The sequence below is a fragment of the Heptranchias perlo genome, chromosome 5, assembly GCF_035084215.1.
Source record: "Heptranchias perlo isolate sHepPer1 chromosome 5, sHepPer1.hap1, whole genome shotgun sequence".
Lineage (NCBI taxonomy): Eukaryota > Metazoa > Chordata > Chondrichthyes > Hexanchiformes > Hexanchidae > Heptranchias > Heptranchias perlo.
Genome location: NC_090329.1, coordinates 67000912 through 67025043, shown reverse-complemented (window position 1 = coordinate 67025043; position 24132 = coordinate 67000912). Strand labels below are relative to the sequence as shown.

At 42.6% G+C, this 24132-nt stretch overlaps 1 long non-coding RNA gene across 2 annotated transcripts in view; it reads right to left on the bottom strand.

Annotated features, from left to right (window-relative positions):
* The window catches only part of LOC137321411 (uncharacterized), an 84314-nt gene that overhangs the window by 13409 nt on the left and 46773 nt on the right, over window positions 1-24132 (bottom strand). For both annotated transcript variants that reach the window (XR_010962809.1, XR_010962810.1), the window contains exon 4: window positions 14821-14906. This is a non-coding gene — a long non-coding RNA (uncharacterized lncRNA). The remainder of the gene's footprint in view (window positions 1-14820; window positions 14907-24132) is intronic.

Sequence of the window (24132 nt, the reverse complement as noted above, 5' to 3'; positions counted from 1 at the left end):
CGTCCTTACGTCAATGTCGTAAGGACATCCGGGAATCCTGTACTTCCGGGTTTCCCATCAGGAATTCCACCCCCACCCCCTTCCCAGCTCCGGGTTAAAATTTAGGCCCATATGTTTCACAATATTACTTAAATACAAATGTTAAAAATCTAACTATCTCTTTATAATATAGATATGTACAGCATTTTGTTGAAGATCGTTGAGCTGAATGTATTTCTAGACATGCATGAAAAATGTTCAAGAAAGCTGCCGTTATTTATTTATATACAGCAGACTTAACTTGCGTGACTAATATAGGAGCATTTATATTACAGGAATGTGGTTCAGAAAGCAAAAATTCTTACCGAAGATACCGTACATTCCTTACAAATAACAAGTAATCTCTTCAATTATAAGCTATAAGGTATGATTACAGACATGATGATGCAGCTAAAAGTCGGCTACAACATTTCTACCAAATAAGGCATTATTTAACCTCGTTCACTCTCTATCAGTTTCAAAGAATATAAACAATAAGGCTTCAACTACAAATGCTAAGGGACCAAATTTGTACACATGTGTCAGATAGTAAGTATTCCAGTGAAATTTGAGTATTGGCCAAAAACTTTAACATCCTTGAACATTCTTCCAAGATAGATTCCGAACATGTGAATATTGTACAATCATGAAAGCAATGACACTGCAATCTGCACTTACATCATTTATATATAAAATAAATTGTGTATACCCCATCTATTCATATAGCCTGATTAAATTTCAATCTCATGGTTTACCTGTTACATTTTTTAAAAATTACAGCTAGGTTTAACAAATTAACCACACAAGCTGCATCTTCTTTGCAATGTCCCTGTAACTCCAAACCCATTTACTTGAAAATATAGCAAGCAAGTAAAACAAAGAATGCACGTGGACAAATTTAACTTACTCTTAAAACATATCTGTAACTTTCTATAAATTATGTTCTCAGTAAATAATGCTGTACTTAAATATGAACAGGATGATTCTTGAAGACATTTTTACTTACCATCTTTGGCTTTACAAATCTGTGTCAGTTACATAATGCTGTCTCGCCTTCTGATATTATCAATGCAGCACACATTCTCTGCATTTTGCCAAAAATGAATTCTTCTACCTGCCGGTATGTGCAGTCAGTGCTGAAAAACTTTAATTCATGGGAACATTCAATATTTTATGGTTTCCAAGGTAAGCAGCAAAGGCATCCCCTGCACTGCAATACTGGTTAGCAAAACTGCTACCATACGAATGTTTCTTTTAGAACCAGTCTCTTGGGCAACAGACTAGTACCTCTTCAGGCCAAAAAATCTGTAGCTTATGCAAAACACACACATACACACAAAAAAAATTATGCACAAGCAAATAGGCACAGTGTTTGAAACATAATGAAGAGTGGGAAAAAGCTGAATGCATTCTATTTTGCTTCAGCTTTTGTGGAGTCTTTAAGACAGCTGTTTCAAATTCTACATAGTTTATCTTGTGTTTGAAACACTGTATTCTGCCATTTCCTCCAGGACCTATGAAGATACATGAGCCAAGCCATAATCATGCACAGAAATCTCACAGACCTGTGACCCAGTAATGCTTCCAGCACCAAACTGTATTCTCTTTTGGTTACACTTTTTGGGCAAAACTACAATCACAGATTGTACCATGATGCTGAAACCAAGGCCTAGACCAGTTTCACAAAACGTTTGTGTTCTGTAATAACAATACTAAGATGAATATGTAGTTCAATGTATTTTACTTTATTCTAAGTGGCCACAGAGGAATAGTCACAAAAGTTTCCAATCCAATTTAAATACATGTAAATATGGGCAGTGTTTTAATTGACTTTAAATAACCATTTATTATCAATTGGCACAGTAAGGAGTGTTCTTCTGACTTTGCTCTTAAAGAACCTATCCTGCCTAAAGCAAATTGTTAGCAACTGAATCACTAACCAAGTTGTCTCCCTAACACAACAGGATGCTAATGCAAAAAAATGCTGATTTATAGGAATCACTTGTTCAATGGACTTGACTAATAATAGAATCTAATTACTAGTTTGATTTACTAGTTTGATTATTTTCATTGATTTAATTAGCTGCATTGTTCCTGTGATGTGAAAGAACTGGTTTTGTTTCATTATATTGATATTTGTATGATAGAGTCAAACATGCAAAGTGATCAATATTCTGGGATACCCAGCACTGTATTTGTGACATCTGTTAATGCCTATTACAAACTCGGGTCTGCCGTAGATACCTTCCCCAGGAGTTCAGTGGTGTCAGCTGCTCCCAAAAGTGGTCTGCGTGACTTACTTTAATGGAAGTTGACTCACACTGCCCTGTACGGTCAGGTAACCTGCAGGTGTAACAACAGAATCCCCTTGTGACTTGAACCGGATAGCCATGCCTTTTGCACGTGTGTTTCTTCAATCTGTCAGGTGGAGCATGTTAACACTCGATAAGGTGAAGTGTGGTTTGAATAGTAAACTGCTTTATTCCACAGAAACGTAAAACATACAAAGCAATGGTCAGAGTCGCTTAGTTCAATTTATATTTGCGTAAGGTATAAAAAATAATGAATGTTGTCTAAACGATGCTGTCTTCCACTTTGGTGGGTCATCTTACTTAACTTAAACAAGGGATGGGGGAATTTTAACACTGCCCATTGGGTGGGAATGGAGAGGGTGAACACTTCAAATGGAACAGTTCCACTTTCTGCTCTGTTCCCACCGATCTCCGATTTTAATGGTGATTTACTAGAATGACTCCAGGGATGGGGGACTTTAGTTACGTGGATAGACTGGAGAAGCTGGGGTTGTTCTCCTTGGGACAAAGACGGTTGCAAGGAGATTTGATAGAGGTATTCAAAATCATGAAGGGTCTAGACAGAGTAGATAGAGGGAAACTGTTCCCATTGGCGGAGGGGTCAAGGACCAGAGGACATAGATTTAAGGTGATTGACAAAAGAACCAAAGGTGACATGAGGAAAAACTTTTTTACACAGCGAGTGGTTGTGATCTGGAATGCATTGCCCAAGGGGGTGGGGGAGGCAGATTCAATCATGGCCTTCAAAAGGGAACTGAATAAGTACTTGAAAGGAAAAAATTTCCAGGGCTATGGGGATAGGGCAGGGGAATGGGACTAGCTGGATTGCTCTTGGGCTCGATGGGCTGAATGGCCTCCTTCCTGCTGTAATTTCTATGATATTAATGGTGGATTCGGTGCTCGCTGGACACGGACATCAGCCTCATGCATAAATGAGGCATGACGTCAAAGGATCCCGATGGCATTTTAACCGGGGCCTGAGCAGAGAAGGTCTTACCAGCCAGGTTAACGCGGATGGGCAGCTGGTGGGAAGAACGAGGAAGCCCTCCCTAAGTCAAAAAATTTACTTTGTGGGGCCAGGAGGAACAGAAGTGCTCCTCTGGGCCTCACAGGGAAAGTTGCAGCTTCCCCTGCACCAGACTCCCTCCTCCCCTCCTGTGAGACCCCCTTGAAACCCCCTTCCTGCCACTTACCTGGAAACTGGCGGGTAGCCAAGGCCTGATCCTCGACTGCTGGCAGCCCTCTGCACACTCTTCCCACTGGAATGAAGTTTGGGAGTTAAAATACTCTAGGCCTGAACTTATGCCAGCGTTCCGCACTCTCCTTTCTCCAAACGCTGGGGAATGATCTGATGATCGCATAATGTTTTTAAAGCATTTCCTAATCTCAGCATCCAAATAAACTGGGTAGTGCATGGTTGGTTTGTTCAGCCATTTTCTCAAAAGAGAGTAATGGCAGATAGCTGTACAAAACTACTTTAGGGACGGTGGGGGGAGGGGGGGCCTGCTAGTAGCTGTCAACATGACTGATCCCTTCAAATGTTATTCCACTGAGTAATTCCAAGCAATAGCAAGAGATATCTGATTAGAATGCCAACCTGTAGGTGTCACATGCTAGGGCCAGAGGTTTCATTTCCCCATAGATGGCTTCTAGGGGTCCAGACTATCTACTGAAGCCCTGACTCATGACCCCTTTGACACACCCTGGAGGCTTCATATCTGACCTCAGGAAACCTTATGCTAACCGGACAAACCCATTTACTACCCCTGTTGAGGTCAGCTAACAGCACGGACCAGAGATCAAACCTGGGATCTTCTTGTCTATATGATTCATGCATTATGTGGTGCTTTTAACCATAAAGCTACTGATGACAATTTTTAAAAATAGAAACATAGAAACATTGAAAATAGGAGCAAGAGTAGGCCATTCAGCCCTTTGGGCCTGCTCCGCCATTCAAAATGATCATGGCTGATCGTCTAACTCGGTACCCTGTTCCCGCTTTTTCTCCATATCCCTTGATCCCTTTAGCATTAAGAAATATATCTCTCTCCTGCTTGAATACATCTAATGACTTGGCCTCCACTGCCTTCTGTGGTAGACAATTCCACAGGTTCACCACCCTCTGGGTGAAGAAATTTCTCCTCGTCTCGGTTCTAAATGGCATTCCCTGTATCCTGAGACTGTGACCCCTGGCTCTGGACTCCCCAGCCATCGGGAACATCCTCCCTGCATCTAGTCTGTCTAGTCCTGTTAGAATTTTATATGTTTCGATGAGATCACCTCTCATTCTTCTAAACTCTAGTGAATATAGGCCTAGTCGACCCAATCTCTCCTCATATATCAGTCCTGCCATCCCAGGAATCAGTCTGGTAAACCTTCGTTGCACTCCCTCCATGGCAAGGACATCCTTCCTCAGATAAGGAGACCAAAACTGCACACAATACTCCAGATGTGGTCTCACCAAGGCCCTGCATAACTGCAGTAAGACATCCCTGCTCCTGTACTCAAATCCTCTTGCAATGAAGGCCAACATACCATTCGCCTTCCGAACTGCTTGCTGCACCTGAATGCTCGCTTTCAGCGACTGGTGTACAAGGACACCCAGGTCTCTTGCACCTCCCCTTTTCCCAATCTGTCAACATTCAGACAATAATCTGCCTTTCTGTTTTTACAACCAAAGTGGATAACCTCACATTTATCCATGTTATACTGCATCTGCCATGTTCTTGCCCACTCACTGAACTTGTCTAAATCACATTGGAGCCTCTTTGCATCCTCCTCACAGCTCACATTCCACCCCAGCTTTGTGTCGTCTGCAAACTTGGAAACGTTACATTTAGTTCCCTCATCCAAATCATTGATATATTGTGAATGAGGTATGAGGTGTGAGTTGGCGAGGATAGATTGGGAAACTTTACTAAAAGGGATGACGGTGGATAGGCAATGGCTAATATTTAAAGAACGTGTACAGGAATTACAACGATTATTCATTCCTGTCTGGCGCAAAAATTAAACAGGAAAGGTGGCTCAACCGTGGCTTACAAAAGAAATTAGGGATAGTATTAGATCCAAAGAGGAGACATATAAAATTGCCAGAAAAAGCAGCAAGCCAAAGGATTGGGAGCAGTTTAGAATTCAGCAAAGGAGGACAAAGAGATTGATTAAGAGAGGGAAAATAGAGTATGAGAGTAAACTAGCAGGGAACATAAAAACTGACTGTAAAAGCTTCTATAAATATGTCAAGAGAAAAAGGTTAGTGAAGACAAATGTAGGTCTCTTACAGTCAGAAATGGGGGAAATTATAATGGGGAACAAAGAAATGGCAAAACAATTAAACACATACTTTAGTTCTGTCTTCACAAAGGAGGACACAAATAACCTCCCAGAAATGTTAGGGAACCAAGGGTCTAGTGAAAGGGAGGAACTGAAGGAAATCAGTAATGGTAAAAAACATAGTGCTCGGGAAATTAATGGGGCTAAAGGCTGACAAATCCCCAGGGCCTGATAATCTACATCCCAGAGTACTAAAGGAAGTGGCCCTGGAAATAGTGGATGCAGTGGTGATCATCTTCCAAAATTCTATAGACTCTGGAACAGTTCCTACAGATTGGAGGGTGGCAAATGTAACCCCACTATTTAAAAAAGGAGGGAGAGAAAAAACAGGGAATTACAGACCAGTTAACCTAACGTCAGTAGTGGGGGAAATGCTAGAGTTTATTATAAAGGATGTGATAACAGAACACTTGGAAGGCATTAATGGGATTGGACAAAGTCAGCCTGGGTTTATGAAAGGGAAATCATGCTTAATAAATCTACTGGATTTTTTTGAGGATGTAACTAGTAGAATAGATAGGGGCAAACCAGTGGATGTGGTGTACTTGGATTTTCAGAAGGCTTTTGATAAGGTCCTACACAAGAGGTTAGTGTACAAAATTAAAGCACATGGGATTGGGGGGAATATACTGGCATGGATTGAGAATTGGTTGACAGACAGGAAACAGAGAGTAGGAATAAACGGGTCTTTTTCCGGGTGGCAGGCAGTGACTAGTGGGGTACCGCAGGGATCAGTGCTTGGGCCCCAGCTATTCACAATATATATCAATGATTTGGATGAGAGAACAGAATGTAACATTTCCAAGTTTGCAAACGACACAAAGCTGGGGTGGAATGTGAGCTGTGCGGAGGATGGAAGGAGGCTCCAGTGTGATTTAGATAAGTTGGGTGAGTGGGCAAGATCATGGCAGATGCAGTATAACGTGGATAAATGTGAGGTTATCCACTTTGGTTGTAAAAACAGAAAGACAGATTATTATCTGAATGGTGATAGATTGGCAAAAGGGGAGGTGCAACGAGACCTGGGTGTCCTTGTACACCAGTCGCTGAAAGCGAGCATTCAGGTGCAGCAAGCAGTTCGGAAGGCGAATGGTATGTTGGCCTTCATTGCAAGAGGATTTGAGTACAGGAGCAGGAATGTTTTACTGCAGTTATACAGGGCCTTGGTGAGACCACATCTGGAGTATTGTGTGCAGTTTTGGTCTCCTTATCTGAGGAAGGATGTCCTTGCCATGGAGGGTGTGCAACGAAGATTTACCAGACTGATTCCTGGGATGGCAGGACTGATATATGAGGAGAGATTGGGTCGACTAGGCCTATATTCACTAGAGTTTAGAAGAATGAGAGATGAACTCATCGAAACATATAAAATTCTAACAGGACTAGACAGACTAGATGCAGGGAGGATGTTCCCGATGGCAGGGGAGTCCAGAATCAGGGGTCACAGTCTCAGGATACAGGGAATGCCATTTAGAACCGAGACGAGGAGAAATTTCTTCACTCAGAGGGTGGTGAACCTGTGGAATTCTCCACCACAGAAGGCAGTGGAGGCCAAGTCATTAGATGTATTCAAGAAGGAGATAGATATATTTCTTAATGCTAAAGGGATCAAGGGATATGGAGAAAAAGCGGGAACAGGGTACTGAGTTAGATGATCAGCCATGATCATTTTGAATGGCGGAGCAGGCCTTAAGGGCCGAATGGCCCACTCTTGCTCCTATCTCCTATGTTTCTATGTTTCTATGTGAATAGCTGGGGCCCAAGCACTGATCCCTGCGGTACCCCACTAGTCACTGCCTGCCACCCGGAAAAAGACCCGTTTATTCCTGCTCTCTGTTTCCTGTCTGTCAACCAATTCTCAATCCATGCCATTATGTTCACCCCAATCCCATGCGCTTTAATTTTGCACACTAACCTCTTGTGTGGGACCTTATCAAAAGCCTTCCGAAAACCCAAATACACCACATCCACTGGTTCTCCCCTATATATTCTACCAGTTACATCCTCAAAAAACTCAGTTGATTTGTTAAGCATGATTTCCCTTTCATAAACCTATGCTGACTTTGTCCAATCCCATTAAAGCCTTCCAAGTGTTCTGTTATCACATCCTTTATAATAGACTCTAGCATTTCCCCCACTACTGACGTTAGGCTAACTGGTCTGTAATTCCCTGTTTTTTCTCTCCCTCCTTTTTTAAATAGTGGGGTTACATTTGCCACCCTCCAACCTGTAGGAACTGTTCCAGAGTCTGTAGAATTTTGGAAGATGATCACCAATGCATCCACTATTTCCAGGGCCACTTCCTTTAGTACTCTGGGATGTAGATTATCAGGCCCTGGGGATTTGTCAGCCTTTAGCCCCATTAATTTCCCGAGCACTATTTTTTTTTACTAATACTCATATTTACAGGGTTTCTCCACAGATCCACTGTGTAATGGAAGGCAAGAAGTTTCCTTGACTTGCATTCACTGGTTGTCATTACAGTATTCATTTATCACTTCTCTAAAGCTTTCCTTTAGATCACGATTTCTAGTGTAACAGATTTATCTAAAACTCCTCTTCATTTGAGTTTATACTAGAACAGGGAAATGATGTCATGTGTAACCACAATGTTTGGTCACACATAGATACTCCTTAAAATATTTGGATATTGTTTTAAAAAATAAATTCTCAAAGAAATTCAGGTTCTATTACCTCATTCTGGCTTTGGTTCAAATTTTCAGAGAGTTATTTTTGTCCTTGTATGGAGTTTTGTTTTGGATTTTCTTCAACAATGAACCAAAAGCTGTTTTTTGTAATTGATCCAGTTTTCTTTCTAAAATGGACTAACTAGGCCACACGGATGAGATCACAGTTTATTCTGTTGGCATGATCAGTAATTTCACTGCTTACAAGATAATTCACAGCTAAGAAGATCAAAAATGACATTTCAGTTGCTTCAAATTACACTAAGTAATTAGTTAGTTAGCAATACATAGTGCTGCTGACATAAATATGTGCTAAATATTTCATTTTGTTGAAATGGGAAGCTGTCCAAACAGCCTCTTATAATTAATGGGCTCATTTATTGTTAACAATACTGTAATTTCATAGGAGCATCTGTGATTTGATATAAATTTAGTTGAACAATTTGAAAACGTATTTATGTATGTAATGAAAGAAAATGTGAATGACTTTCAAATATTAATGCTCTCTAATCAAAGGGGAAACCAAAATATTTGCATGCAGTGAAGTTGGGAGTGAGAGGCTAGAGTGGTGAAAATGCATGCTGATTGCCTGGATTAAATACTCCCTAGTTAGGAAGATAGTGAAGTTTCCTCACATATATCCCTTTATCCCCGTTATAATGGGCTGGATTTTCCTCTGCTATATCATCCAAAGTCATGCAGAATAGTCGTGGAAAATCAAGGGAAATCGGGTGGGGAGGCCTAACACCACACTCCCAACCCTATCAGCATTTCCTACAATTTTCATCCCTCTGCTCCAGCAAGGTAGATGGCTGGCTATCCCTTCACCACCCCAGAACATGGAAGTGACGGTGGGTAGGTAGGGCCTGGGTACCCTCCTAATTTCCATGCCATCTTCTGCTACTGCTACTGATCCCAGGAACCACCAGGAGATGGGTGGTGGTGTTGGACCTTGGGACATTAGAGGAGGGCTTGCTGAACCCTCGTTTGGAAATAGAGGGTCCAGTAGTGACCACTTCCCCCTTTACTCATGCCCCAAATGGTTACCTTGTCAGACCCTGCAAACGTTGGTGGGGTCAGCGGCAGAGGTCTGGGGCGGGTGCTTATGCAGAGATGCACTGCACTGCAGGCTTTCAGGTCCAAGATTTTTAACCCTCAGTCTGGGCTGGATAAAAATCTAGGACATCAGAAGTGAAAGGTCAGTGCTTAAATGCCCCCGTCGCCACTCATGCCCACTCCAAGATCATCTTGTCCGTGAGACCAACCTCTTGCTCTAACCAACCTTATTCTCACTAAACTGCCGATCATCCAACTTCCTTTCCCGATCCCCGTGCTAGCTGATATTGTAAATGGTTCCCTTCCTTCAGATACTGTACCCCTCCCTTTCAAATCTGCCGTCATCATGCCCCTCCTCAAAAAAAACACCCTTGATCCTTCTGTCCTTGCAAACTACTGTCCCATTTCCAACCTCCCTTTCCTCTCAAGTCTTTGAATGTGTTGAAGTGGCCATCTTTCCCACAAATCCATGTTTGAACCTCTCCAATCAGGTTTCTGACCCTGACACAGAACTGAAACAGCCCAAATTAAAGTCACAAATGACATTCTATGTGATTGACGGTGGTGCACTATCCCTCCTAATCCTCTCAACCTGTCTGCAGCCTTTGACACTGTCAACCACACCATCCTCCTCCGCCTCCCCATTGTCCAGCTGAGTGGAACTCACCTCACCTAGTTCCACTCTTACCTATCCAGTCATAGGCAGAGAATCCCCTGCAATGGCTTCTCTTCCCTCCCCCTTTACCTCTGGAGTCTATTGTCTTCAGCCCCCCCTCACAAACTCTGTTCCCTCGCTCCCAACTCCATCGTTCTCCTCAGCCACTGTCTGAGACTGAACCAGACTGTTTGCAACTTCAGTGTCCTATTTGACCCAAGCTGAACTTCTGACCCTATATCCTCTCCATCACAAAGATGGTCTACTTCCACCTATGTAATATCGCTCATCTCTGCCCCGCCTCAGCCCACCTGCTGCTGAAACCCTCATCCATGCTTTTGTTAGCACCAGACTTGACTATTCCAATGTTTTCCTGGCCAGCCTCCCATCGTCCGCCTAGGTTAACTCTGTTGCCCATAGTCTCACCTGCAGCAAGTCCCGCTCACTCATCACCCCTTTGCCCTCTGACCTATAATGGCACCCGGTCTATTAATGTCTCCAATTTAAAATTCTCATCCTTGCGTTCAACCTCACCCCTCCCTATCTCAGTAACTTCCTCCAGCCCTACAACCCTCCGAGAACTCTGCGTTCCTCCAACTCCGGCCTCTTATGCATCCCCTATTGCTTTTGCCGCATCAATGGTGATTGTGCCTTCAGCCGTCTAGCCCCCAACCTCTGGAATTCCCTCCCAAACCTCTCCATCTTTCTCTCCTCCTTTAAGACCCTTCTTAAAATTAACCTCTTTGACCAAGCGTTTAGTCTGCCGTCCTAGTATCTCATTTGGCTCGGTGTCAATTTTTGTCTGATTGCGCTCCTGTGAAGCTGGGATGCTTTCCTACGCTAAAGGTGCTGTATAAATGCAAGTTGTTGTTGCTGGATTTGTTAGCAGGCCATATTAATAATAAAAAGATTATTACATTTTTGAATAAAGAGGAAGGCATAGCCTCCAATACTTCAGTGAATTTTCACTCCAACCAGTTTGTTGAGGGAACTCCTCACATTGGACTCCAATATGTTCAGGGGGACACCCAATATGTATTGGAACAGGTCCACGGTGCCATCCACTTTAGGAGCAGACAGTCATCTGAACTGAGTCAGCATGCTTTTTTACTTCTTGATAGCCACCAGTCCCCAGCAACGAATGAAACATTTATTGATTTAGGTGTGAAAAGTAATAATACAATTTAAATTTAAATTTAATCTTTTTGTTTAAGATTATGAAAACAGTAACAGTTCTCATCAAATAATTGAATATTTAATAATTCAATATAGCAGTAGTATTTGAGTCCAAAGTTGGGAATTTCCTCAGTGCTTCTCCTGCTCGGCTTCCATAACTTTGGCGGAAACCCAATTACACGGGGCATTCGGGCTGTCCACCATTATCCGCCAAAGTTATGGCAGCCGAGCAGGAGAACTCCGAGGAAATTCCTGATGCAAGAGTCACCATCTGAGCAGCCACTAATATTCAAAAAGCCTAAAGGTGTTAACAAGAAAAAAACCTAATTTGAGGTTAGAGCCACATGCCATAGACCATTTTATCAATATGATCATATATTAACGAGACAAGAGAAGGGCCAAATATTAACTTCCATCTTTTAAAAATATTTTTTCCACTGTTAGTATTTAAGAATCTACCAGGAACAGTGCAGCCAAAGAATGATCATACCACTCTAGTGGCTGAGAGTTCTGTCTTCCTTCACTTGTGTCCCCAACATATGCAAATAATGGGCCTTTCAATATAATAATTCATAGTTAATTGTGAGATATACCCAATATCCAACACGGTGGTTAATTAGATCCACCAACTAGTTTATATTGCACGTCTCTGAACATTGGATGACTGCCCAGGGTGAGGTTATACGTTCACTTTTGTGACGCTGCAAAGCAATTTCCAGTTCGCAGCAACACAAAAGTAACACTATAATTCAGGAGTCACACTGGGACCTGACTGCAGAGCAAAGCGATGTGGAGGCTGTTTCACATCAGTTGGGCTTGGCACCAGTGCAGTGTCAAACTGAATTTAAAATGTGTTCAGGGAGTCTGGTAGGCCTCCTAGGTACTCTATAAACTTAAGTAGAGCCTACTTAATTGTTCTGAGCAAGCAAACCCTCCTGTCTGCACTCTCTGTACATTTACAAACAGATTTTCCTGACGCCCCCCCGCCCCGCAACTCCCACACCCTGGCGCGAGACAGCGGCAGCAGACTCAACTGTCAACATCCGCAGGAGCTCCCAATTTTTGTTAGATAAGCTGGTTGATTGCAACAACCAAAGTGAATATTTTGTGCTAAAATTGTATACCACATTACACGGTGGCTTCCTTAGTAATTGAAAAATGATATGGCAATTTTTGATATAGCAACTATTGTACAATAATTTTTAAAATTTAATTATACTATAATTTGTACAGCGTTCTTCTGGAACTATTTTATCAGCTCAGCTTCCAAACTGTACACATGTAGAGTATATCCTCTATTATTCTTCATTAAGCATTTTAAAATGTTATTATTTTCCTTTGATGGGTTTTCTAATATTGTTTTTTGTTTCATTGTTCAATGAGGTTCACAACAGAATCATCAATATATGTACAGCTGATCTCAAATTCCTTTCTAACCTAAATCCTTGAAGAATAATTTGCAGATCAGTTTATCTGTAAATCAGTGTTGTCAAGCATGGTTTGGAAACATGCTTTTGTAAAGCTATTTAAATAACACCTGTCCTGTGGTATGCCTCCCCAAAAGAATCACATCTAACAATGTGACTGTGCATGCTCGTACTCCAGCAGTGAGCTCTACTTTGCTGTCCATCACCTCAAACATCTTTATGAGTACTACCTTCATGTGTAGGGGCTTCATGTTACATAATTATGTAAGTAGCAGATGGTTGTAAGGAACAGACAAGTCTTTTGAGGGATAAAAATATTGTAGACGATCAGCCAGTGATAAACGTGTTAAGTAAATTCTTCACAACAGTCTTCATAAACGAAGACTGTTAATCATTTCTGAATCCAGTCATTTTGGCTAAGGAGTCTAATATCACAAGTAAAGATCGGTAAAACATGTGTCATGGAGAAAGTCATGTCTACAGGGCACCTGCGTCAAATAGTTCATATTCTAGAAACCTCAAGAAAATCATAGAATAAGAGAGGCTTTTAGATAATATTTTTAAGAATACCTAATTAGGAATCCCTAAACATTGAAGGATACTGAAGGGTGATCCTGATACTCACAAAGGTTGTGACACCTGAACCCGTAAGTTAACTTTGCATCCTTAGTAGGGAAAATGTTTAAAAGCATCATACAGAAAGCTATCAATTTTCTTTCAAGAGGACAGTGGCCAATTGGGATAATCTTCATAGCTTTAGGAGCAGTGGGCCTAACTTTACAAACCTACTGGAATTTTTTGAGGCTGTAACCACATTTGAGGATGAGAGCTTTCTACTGGAAGAAACGCAATTCATAAAGTTTACATACAAAGCTTTTGAACAAGTTTAAGGCTCACAGAATTAATGGTTGAATATTGATCTGATTGAATCTGTAACGCAACCATATCAATCTTCAAATTCTAGGCTTTTCACAGGCTCGCAAGCTGGCTTCTACAGAGCATTTAACATAGCTTACCAATGCAGCATTGCACATATGCACGCGCAAGGAAAGAGATAGTTTAACCCTGCGGAGTTTCAGCAGGGTTCAACAGGATGGCTCTATGCACTTAGTTAATGTGAATTTGTTTGATGCATCCTGCTACAACAACATGGGGGTCATTTTAACGTAACTCACCCAGTGGGAAACTGAGGAAATTGGATCAGCCGCCCATTTTATACCCTAATTGACTTCAATGGAAAGTAATATCAGATGGGGTGTGAAACGGCCGGCCAATACGATGGTGTCAATTTCCCGCTAGGCGGGAATGACTCCGCGTGTTTGGTCACGGGAGATGTATGCTCCAGCTCCTGATATAGCATAAACAAATATACATAAAGCTCTGAAATTTTCAAAAGAGGCATTGTACATAGGAACAGGAGTAGGTCATTCACCCCCTCGAGTCTGTTCCGTAATTCAATTAGATCACGGCTGATCTGTACCTCAACCCCATTTACCTGCCTTTGCTCCATATCCTTTGATACCCTTACCTAACAAAGATCTATCTCAATCGATCTCAGTCTCAAAAGATCAATTGAGCCAGTATCCACAGCCTCTAGGGAGAGAGAGTTCCAGATTTCCACTACCCTTTGTGTGAAAAAGTGCCTCCTGATTTCACTCCTGAATGGCTTGGCTCTAATTTCAAGATTATGCCCTCTTGATCCACCAGAGGAAATAATTTTTCTGTATCTACCCCATGAAGCCTATTATTATTTTGAACACCTCGATTAGATCACCCCTCAATCTTCTATACTCATGCATTTTGTGGAAATAATGTGATCAGAATTTAGCTTGTTGCTGAAGTATTTGATTTTTAAAAAATATTATCAGTTAGCTGTTTTGAGAATGGGACCAAGATCAAGAATATATGTTGAAAATTTAAAAAAAGCAATAAATCCATCAGACAACTAAAGGGGTAAAATAAGTCAACTAGGAAAACATTTTTTCTACTGCCTTTTTGTTTTGCTACACACACCTACATTTTTACAGATTTGCATTGCCCAACAAATCTTCAATGCTATTTGAATATGCTTTTCCTTTGTAAGTCCATGCAATGGCTGTAATTGATTTAAATTAAGCAGACAGAAATTATATCTATGCACACTAATTCATACTCACTCAAGAAGGGTGATTTTTTCTGATAGAGCAGCTATCACACAGAAAAGTTCAAAGTTCAGCCTGTGTCGGCCTGGCAACTCAAGAACCTAATGTAATAAAAGGGATTCAGAATAAGTAAGTATAAGTTTCCAATACAACTCTTTATTAGACACGTGCCATTTTTATAACCAAGGAGAGAGCACAAGAACAAAATTTATAAGCCTTGAGCAAGGTTAGATATTAGATTCTTTTCCCCACACAATAACAAACATATGGTGCCGACTCCCAGAGAAGAGAGAGTCAATGATAGGATAATGATACATAGGCTCTAGATGCAGATTTTTCTTGCTCTGGACTTTCTTATATTCTTATAACAATTACTATAGCTGGAACTTCTATTTAAAGCCAAATCAGAATACATGCTGCAAATATACTTAAAGAATAATGAGCAATCAGGGGAGAATTACAGGATAGCATTGAGTTCTAAGTTGATTTGGGGTCAACATTGGAAATGGCTGGTAACAAGGCGAGGCAACTTCACAAGTAAAAAAGGCCATCGATAACAAAGCGTACGGTATCATTAGTGCAACTGCACAATGGAGCCTGGACATTCTTGCTTTTGCCTCTTGGGGGTTAATCTAGAGTGTGGTGAAACTTCAACTTGTCCCGTGGATGCATTCCTGACTCTGTCCCAAATCCTGAAGTTAGGGGCATTAACATATTTTGAAGGCATTACAATGCCATTTTTGGTGCAACTGCAGTACCCGTCTCAATTGAGGTGGGGGGGGGGGGAGGGGGGAGGAACTCACTGCAGCACATTATCTCAGCAAAAGTGGTTCCGGCTGTGCTGGTTGAAGATTTAAGAAAATTGTTAACATCCCTCAATTTTGACTTTGGAGTAGGGAAACTGGCCTTTTAAATTGCATGTGGCCCAACTTCTGCAGGATCAGGTCCTGGCATGCAAGTATAGCTGCTTCATACAGGCATACATTGCACCGGCAGAAACTGTGGCAGAACTGGTGGGAATTTTGATGGATGGAGTCAACCCGACAGTCTTACCTCCTTCAGTGATGTCTGCATAAATGGGGCAGATGCAAGATGTGCCCTATGCCACTTCTGATGGAATTTAAAGATTCACAAAGAAAGTGGCAGAGATGTGGAGAAACTGGATCCTGTCCCATCCATTCCTCACTTGAGTGTTCAGATTGCACGATAATTTCACCCCCAGTAACTAAATCATACAGATCAGAAAGATCTGAAGTGCGATCGTCTGTTTCTGAATGAGCTGATTTCACACAGGATGATGATTGCGCTGTTACAATTGACCTAATACCCTTAAGCTAGAGAGGGCAAAATCAGCAAGTTATCCCTGCTGAAAAAGTTTGCACCTGTACACCTTAGATACCCACAGGCTATTATGCCTTCCTCAATCGAATAGTCCGCCGATAGTCAACACCTGGGCTTACTCATGAAGAACGGCCACTTGTTCAGGTACTGAAGGACGGAAAAAACTGATGAATAAAATGTTGGAAACAGAACATATATTCCCTAATGGCAAAAGTGAAACACATATATAAGAATAGATTTTCTGTCCTCTTCTTTGTATATTGTCTTGGGATCTGTGTGTCCAGCTGAACAGGTTTAAATGTCTCATCCAAAAGACAGAGTGAAAAAGTAACTGAAAAGTCTACTCTGTGAAGCATTACTCATAAAAAAAGAATTTTCTCTAATGGCTGACACAAACTGAATAGCAAACACACACTGCGCCTCCGGATTCTGGTATGCACTGTGCTGGGGGTTTTTATCAGTTAGACTCACAAGGAGAGTCCCCTGGTCAAGGAATGCAGGGGATCTCTTCAGGTTGCTTGCAGTATATCCAAAACATTTTTCCTCAAATCTATTTGCCCTGGTGCCAGAAAAAGAGATGGAATGAAAATGTTCGCTTATATTAATGAAAAAATACAACTGTGTAAATAGTGGGGCACTTCTGGGAAAAGCACTAACAGACTATTCATCAATACTTAGTGCCGCTCTTATTCCATAATATGTTCCGGAACAAGTGAAAAGATAAACAACACAACCTCTTGCTTGCTAACGCCTTGTTAAAGGTCAATCATGAACATCTCCTGAGAATTACACAGTGGTAATTCCCTTTTTTATTCCAATGTAGAAAAGCTGCTAGTCTACATGCTCTTCCTCCTCCTTGCATTCTTACTATGCTGAAATCACTATAGAAATTATAGAAGAATTATAGAATCATACAGAGTCACACTTGCTCCAACTCTAACTCTGAGTTCCCAGGAGCTCAGAGCCATGGAATTCCTGATCTTCACTTTCCTTCTTCGAATCAATGGACTTTTAAAACCAAAGTTTGGTCATCCAATTCCCACATTTTGATTTACTTTGTCCTACTTTTTTCAATCCTGATGCTGTCCTGCACTTTAGACTTTGGTCCTTCACCACTGAACTCCTGGTCAGTCCTGGCATTAATAACAATAACAACTTGAATTTATATAACACCTTTAACGTAGTAAAACGTCCCAAGGCGCTTCACAGGAGCGATTATCAAACAAAATTGAAACCGAGCCACGTAAGGAGATATTAGGACAGGTGACCAAAAGCTTAGTCAAAGAGGTTGGTTTTAAGGAGCGTCTTAAAGGAGGAGAGGTGGAGAGGCTGTGAGGTTTAGGGAGGGAATTCCCTACATATGTAGTTAAAGATATACATAAAACATTAGATAACAGCATGTCATCTAGTCTTGAACAGTGATATCATATATTCAAATATAAATCATGCAAAATTGATTTTTATAAAACTACTTTGAAAAATAAACATATTGTGGCAAGGAATGATACAATTTGAACAACAGAACAAAAACATTGGTTATCTCTGAAAACTTAAATATGTTTTTTATTTTCATTCTTTAGTGGAGGAAATAAATGCCACAGAATTCTTCGCAACTGCCACTAATGTGATTTCAGGTTGGGCCTAGAGCAGGCAGATTTTTTGAGAGGGAGATGCAAATCTAGTTAAAAAAGTACTTTTTTCCCTCTAGGCAAATAATTAAAAAGCTGATTAATACATTAGACTATGAAGCACTTAGTGTCTGGTTAGAAAGGGCATCAGAACTGTGGCATCTTCTTCAAGCTGAAGAAAATAAGTCAAGAGGAGGGGATGATGGAACAGTCAGTATTCAAAACCTGGCTCTGGAACTGACAGCTGGAGGACTCTCACAAGATGCCATCAACAAAGGGTAAGCTTTAAGAAGCATCTTAAAAGAGGAGAGGTAGAGAGGCGGAGAGGTTTAGGGAGGGAATTCCAGACTTAGGGCCAAGGCAGTTGAAGGCATGACTGCCAATGGTGAAGCGATAAAAATGTGGGATGCACAAGAGGCAAGAATTGGAGGAGCACAGAGATCTCGGAGGGTTGTAGGGCTGGCGGAGGTTACAGAGATAGGGAGGGGCGAGGCCATGGAGGGATTTGAAAACAAGGATGAGAATATTAAAATTGAGAATTTTAAGTCTAATGAAAGGCAAGATTTAAAACTACACCACAGTTACAGAGATATTATAAAAGATAGGATGATATTTTACATTTCTGATGTTTCAATCATAAATTAAGAGAGTTTAAAAAGCCTGCCAAACAGTAACTGAACCAAAAAGATTCACAGAAAGAAAGATCAAGCTCATCTAAAGGGAACCATTCTAAGTAGCAGCATGTGTAATTCAAATGCGTACAGTGAAGAGGTAATGGAAGTAATCACTCATCAAATTATAAGGTTTGAACAGTGCATCCATTATTAAATAGCTTTGCCTACAATAAAATACTTAACATAGTAGATAAGCTAGCACAGCAGCTCTACACAGAACACTTGAGAAAAGAACAGCTGAAATAATTATTTGATGCTAATTTTTCAAGATTATACACAATGTAATAGAAAGACATTTAGAGAACAAAAATATAATAAAGAATAGTCAGCACAGATTTCAGAAGGGAAAGTTATGCTTGACCAACCTTAGTGAATTCTTTGAAGAAGTAACAGAAAGAGTAGACAAGGGTAATGCAGTACATGCAATATATTTGGATTTTCAAAAGGCCTTCGGTAAGGTATCGCATTGTAGATTCATGGCTAAGGTCAAAGCATGTGGAGTCAGGGTGTAATAAATTGGATAGCCAGAGGTGAAGGATAGAATACTAGAACCTGGTCTTCAGTTGCTTCCAAGCCTTTATTCACAGAGATCAACATTACCCACTCCACACCCTCAATTAGCTCTCATATAAATGGATACAAGAGAGTCCCCAATTGATACGCACCATCTGAATACAATTAACACTAATTGACATAAATTATATGGATACAATTAACAAGGGGACAGATGGCAGAATGGATAGCAAGCTGGCTACAAAACAGAAAACAGAGTGGGGTTAAGGGTAGCTACTCAGACTGGCAAAAGGTGGGAAGTGGTGTTCCACAGGGATTGGTGCTGGGACCACAGTTGTTCACAATTTACATTTAGAATCGGAAGTACAATTTCAAAATTTGCAGACGACATCAAATTGGGGGATGTAGTTAATACAAAGGAAGAATGCAAGAGGACATTAATAAACTTGCAGAATGGGCGTGTAATTGGCAAATGAATTTCAATATACATAAGTGTGAGGTGGTGCATTTTGGTAGGAAGAATAAGGAGACCATATGCTGCTTAGATAATAGGAGTCTAAACAGGATAGAGAAGCAAAGGGATCTTGGGGTACAGATATACAAGTTACTAAAAGTAGCGATGCAGGTTAATAAGGACTTTAAAAAGGCAAATCAAGCACTGGGGTTCATTTCTAGAGAGGTAGAATTGAAAAGCAAAGGAGTTGTGTTAAACTTGTACAGAACCTTGTTTAGACCATGCTTGGGAGTATTGTGCACAGTTCCGGTCTCCATTTTATAGAAAGGATACAGAGGCATTGGAGAGGGTGCAAAAAAGATTCACAAGGATGATACTAGAACTGAGAGGATATATTTATCAGGAAAGGCTGAACAGGCTGGGGCTCTTTTCTCTGGAAAAGAGAAGACTGAGGGGTGACCTGATAGAGAGAGGTCTTTAAGATAATGAAAGGGTTTGTGCATTTCATGGAATATGCTTCATTCTTTAATTTTCCCCATTGATGGGGACATTAATTTGCTACCTCCCCATTATTTTCTGAGTCCAATGCAATATCTGATTCTCACAATGAAATCAGCATTTTTCTCAGGCATTTGTTCCCCAAATTCAATATATAATGGTGCAAGTGTTATTAATACAATTATTATTGAGGTCATGGAATGTCATACTTTAAGTTTAATATATAAGAATTGAGTTAAAAGTTCTCTTGCCTTTGTTTCTAGTAATTGAAATCTAAATGTTCTGTCATGTATCCCAACCACCATCTTGCATTCAGTGAAAATGTACATGCAGAGGCTCGTGGGTAAAGCAGACTTTTTGAATCCGCCACTCAGTTATTTTGCACAAATATTATGCACTTCACTGTCGGATTACTGAACTTTTCAACATTCATATTGGTTAAGAGGCTTGATAGCTACTTGAAAAGTTTAATGGTTGATTATTACAGTTATGTTGCGATTAGCTGTTTTTCTGTCATTCCCACGAATGAAGTTCTTTGAATTGACTGTTCAAAAAACATGCACAGCTATCATTTTGTTAGCAGGCCATATTAATAATAAAAAGATTATTACATTTTTGAATAAAGAGGAAAGCATAGCCTCCAATACTTCAGTGAATTTTCACTCCAACCAGTTTGTTGAGGGAACTCCTCACATTGGACTCCAATATGTTCAGGGGGACACACAATATGTATTGGAACAGGTCCACGGTGCCATCCACTTCAGGAGCAGACAGTCATCTGAACTGAGTCAGCATGCTTTTTTACTTCTTAACATGTCAACTCAATGCCAGCCAACTCTACTTATACTAATCAACCAACAGTATGGTCGGAGAAAACCTGTTCCAGCTAGACCTTCAATGGAGAACAAAATGTGGGTGTTTCTTGCTAATCAGCAGTCCTAATTACAAACCCACCAGACATGCACATGGACACAGTCATGGGGCTCGAATTTAGCAGGCCTGCGGGTTCCCAGCGGGTGGTCCTCCGGGAGCGTCGAAAACGCGAACGGCGAAATTAGTGGGTTGCCCACGCGATCGTAGCAGGCAATGCACTAATAGGATCCAATTACCTGCTCCTCCGGGGTCCACGGCGCTGGCCTGCGCGTCGGGCGGGCTGCGCATGCGCAGTACGATCTGTCAGCTGGAGGCTCTCGAGTTAAAGGGGCAGTCCTCCACTGACAGATGCTGCAACCAATGGGACAAATTGCAGCATGGAGCAGCCCAGGGGGAAGGCTGCTCCCAGTTTAATGATGCCTCACCCCAGATATCATCAGATGGGGTGAGGAGGAGGGGGAGGACACAGATCTTCCCCCCGGCGGGCGGGAGGAAGCGGCCTGCCTCTGCCACCAAGAAGGCCTGGCTCGAGGTGGCAGAGGGGGTCACCTGCGCCACCAACATATCGCCCACCTGCATACAGTGCAGGAGGCGCTGCAATGACCGCAGTAGGTCAGCCACAGTGAGAACACGAAGTCTTTCCCCTACACTCCGTCTGCCACAACACTGCCCCCACCCCAAATCTCCTTCAGCACCGCCAACACTATTCTGTCACATCACCCTTCATGCCCACTCACACCCCATCCTCATCTTACCTCCACCTACTCACCTCGCCAGTACTCGTCCTGCCACTAACACGCGACCCAATCCTCATACAATCTCATGGCTCCATCCCATACTCACCCTCTCGTGCATCTCCCTCACGGCCAGCCTCACTCAACCTGCCACCACCTGTGCTGCAGCCACAGGGCATGCATCACATATGTGCAGTAGGCAGGGTAAGGCAAACGTCTCGTCAGCATGAAGGGGGTGCACAAGGGTGTCTGAGGGTTTGTCATGGGTGTTACCCATATTGAATTTCAGAGCCACAAACAGCACACATTATATTGACACCACCACTGCCATGTCTCCGCGAATCCTGTCCATTGTGTCCAATAATGCCCGCTCCTGGGTATCACTATGAGGACCCACCACTGATGCCACCCATCGTGTTACTGCAGAGTAGGTGCAGGTGTATTTGCAGGGCTCGTCCGCGCAGACAACTGAGAGACATCGGCGGTGTTGCCGGCTGCACCCTGGAAGGATGCGGAGGAGAAGGTGTGCGACAGGTAAGCAGTTGGTGCTGGGGCCAGCCAGGAGCAGCTCGGCATGAAAGAGGCTGCAGATCTCCACGACTACATGCCGAGCGAATCTGCGCCTCCCTGTGCACTGCTGCTGGGAGAGGTCCGGGGAGCTGCGCCTCGGTCTGTGGACCCTGTGGCGAGGGTAGTGCCCTCTGCGACGCGTCTCTCTCTGCGGTAGCCCTCCCTCCTGCTGTGCAGGTGGGCGTGCAACCACACCGTGTTGGGGGGATCCACGTCTCTGCGGCGGACGGCGTGGACTGCGAGGCTGCTGGTGGTGGTCATGCTCTTCGTCCTCCGAGGGTGTCCACACACCACCCAACTGGCAGGTGTTGGTCTGAGGGGTTGTGCAGGGTAGGTGTGAGGGTCCTCGGACTGGGGCTGCGGTTTCGTGTCGGTCTGTCCTCTGGCTTGGCCGGGGGGTGGTGGGGGGCAGGGGTTGCCCTATGTGACGCGGTGGCCTCCTGCGTGGGTGAGGGCGCTCCCCCGTGGAGCGCACCTTGGCACCTGCCACAGGCTGCTGGCTGCAACACGCCTGGTTTGAAGGGTCCTGTTTCCCCCAGTGTGGGAAACTGACTGCTTTGAACGTAAAATCCCACACTTCCTCTTTTGACAGCTGCTTCAGCTCATTAACTGACCACAACGAGCAAGTTAAGTGCTCTCAAGTGGAACCCCGCTGGCTTTAATTGCCTGCGGGATTCCCACCAGCGGGGCTTGCGCGCGCAGCCCCGCACGTCAGCGCGGTACCCGGAAGTGGCCGGGATTTCGTCCGAATCCGATCACGTGATCGGAGATCGGGATTTTCGGGGCCCCCCCGCTGGAAACCCGCAGGTAACCCGACCCTAAAATCGAGCCCATGATGTCAGGTCATAATGAAAATGGTAAAGATATTACAAAATCCAGGCACCAGAATTCTGGCAGAATAAAGGATTTTATTTTACCTTGGAAATGGCTGTCCCAATTTGTTTTCCTAGGTCTCTGTTTTTAGTATTTGCTCTGATTCAAAATGGATAAAAAAAATCATGGGGAGCCCCCACCTAAATTCCCGTTCTGTGCTCCCACAGGCTGAGGCTCCCTGACGAGAACAGGATTTGATAAAATTACTCCTACGAGTGTAAGATCATTCAGATTGATTCAGATAAAAATCATGTTCTAAAAATGGGAAAACCATCATGGTAAAATACCCTTCTATTGACGTATAAATAGAATATCCAGATAGGGCTCAATATCCTGGAATTCTCTACCTAACTCCATTATGGGAACATCCATCTTCACAAGGACTGCTGTAGTTCAAGGAGAAGGCCCACCACCACTTTGTCAGGGCAAATAGAGATAGGCAATAAATGTGGCTTTGCCAGTATTGCCCACATCTGAGAGCAAATGAAAAAAAATGCGGCCAATAGAAATGACAAAAGCAGAAATTTTAGGTCAAAATTCAAAACTATGGGGACGATTTTAACCCTACCCACCTGGCAGAATTTGGGCGAATGGGCAGTTAAAATTGTGTAGCTCATTTACCTGCCTTGGAGCCACTGGGAGCTGACCGGTTGGGATTTTCACCTGCTCTCTTGAGCAAGCAGCAAAGGCACCCGGCCAAAGCCGACGGGGTTCTTTTTAACATATGTACGTTGGGGTCTATGGCGTCATCTGTATCTGACTGCAATTTTAACTCGAAGGTCTGAGCGGGAAGTTGCAGTGACTTTCCGCCAAGCTAAATTAGCGAGGAAGAGGATTGGGACCGCTAGCGGCCCAAAAAGGTTACGTTTTAAAAAATTTTTTTCAACTTTCCTTGTGGGACCAAGGTGGATCAGCGTGCTACTTTGAGCCCCACAAGGAAAACTTAGGCCTCCACTGCTGCAGACTTGCGGATTTTCAGTCGCTTCCTGCCAGGACCAGGTGGGAATTTGGCCAGCGGGATTTAAATGAGGCCCGGGAGTTAAAATTCCCCGGGCCTCATTTCTAGAGCAGTAGGTGAGTTTCTAACTCACACTGCTGCTTACCCACCCAAAACTGACATGGAGTTAAAATTGGGGTCCATGTAAAAAAACTCTTGGAAAGTACAAAGA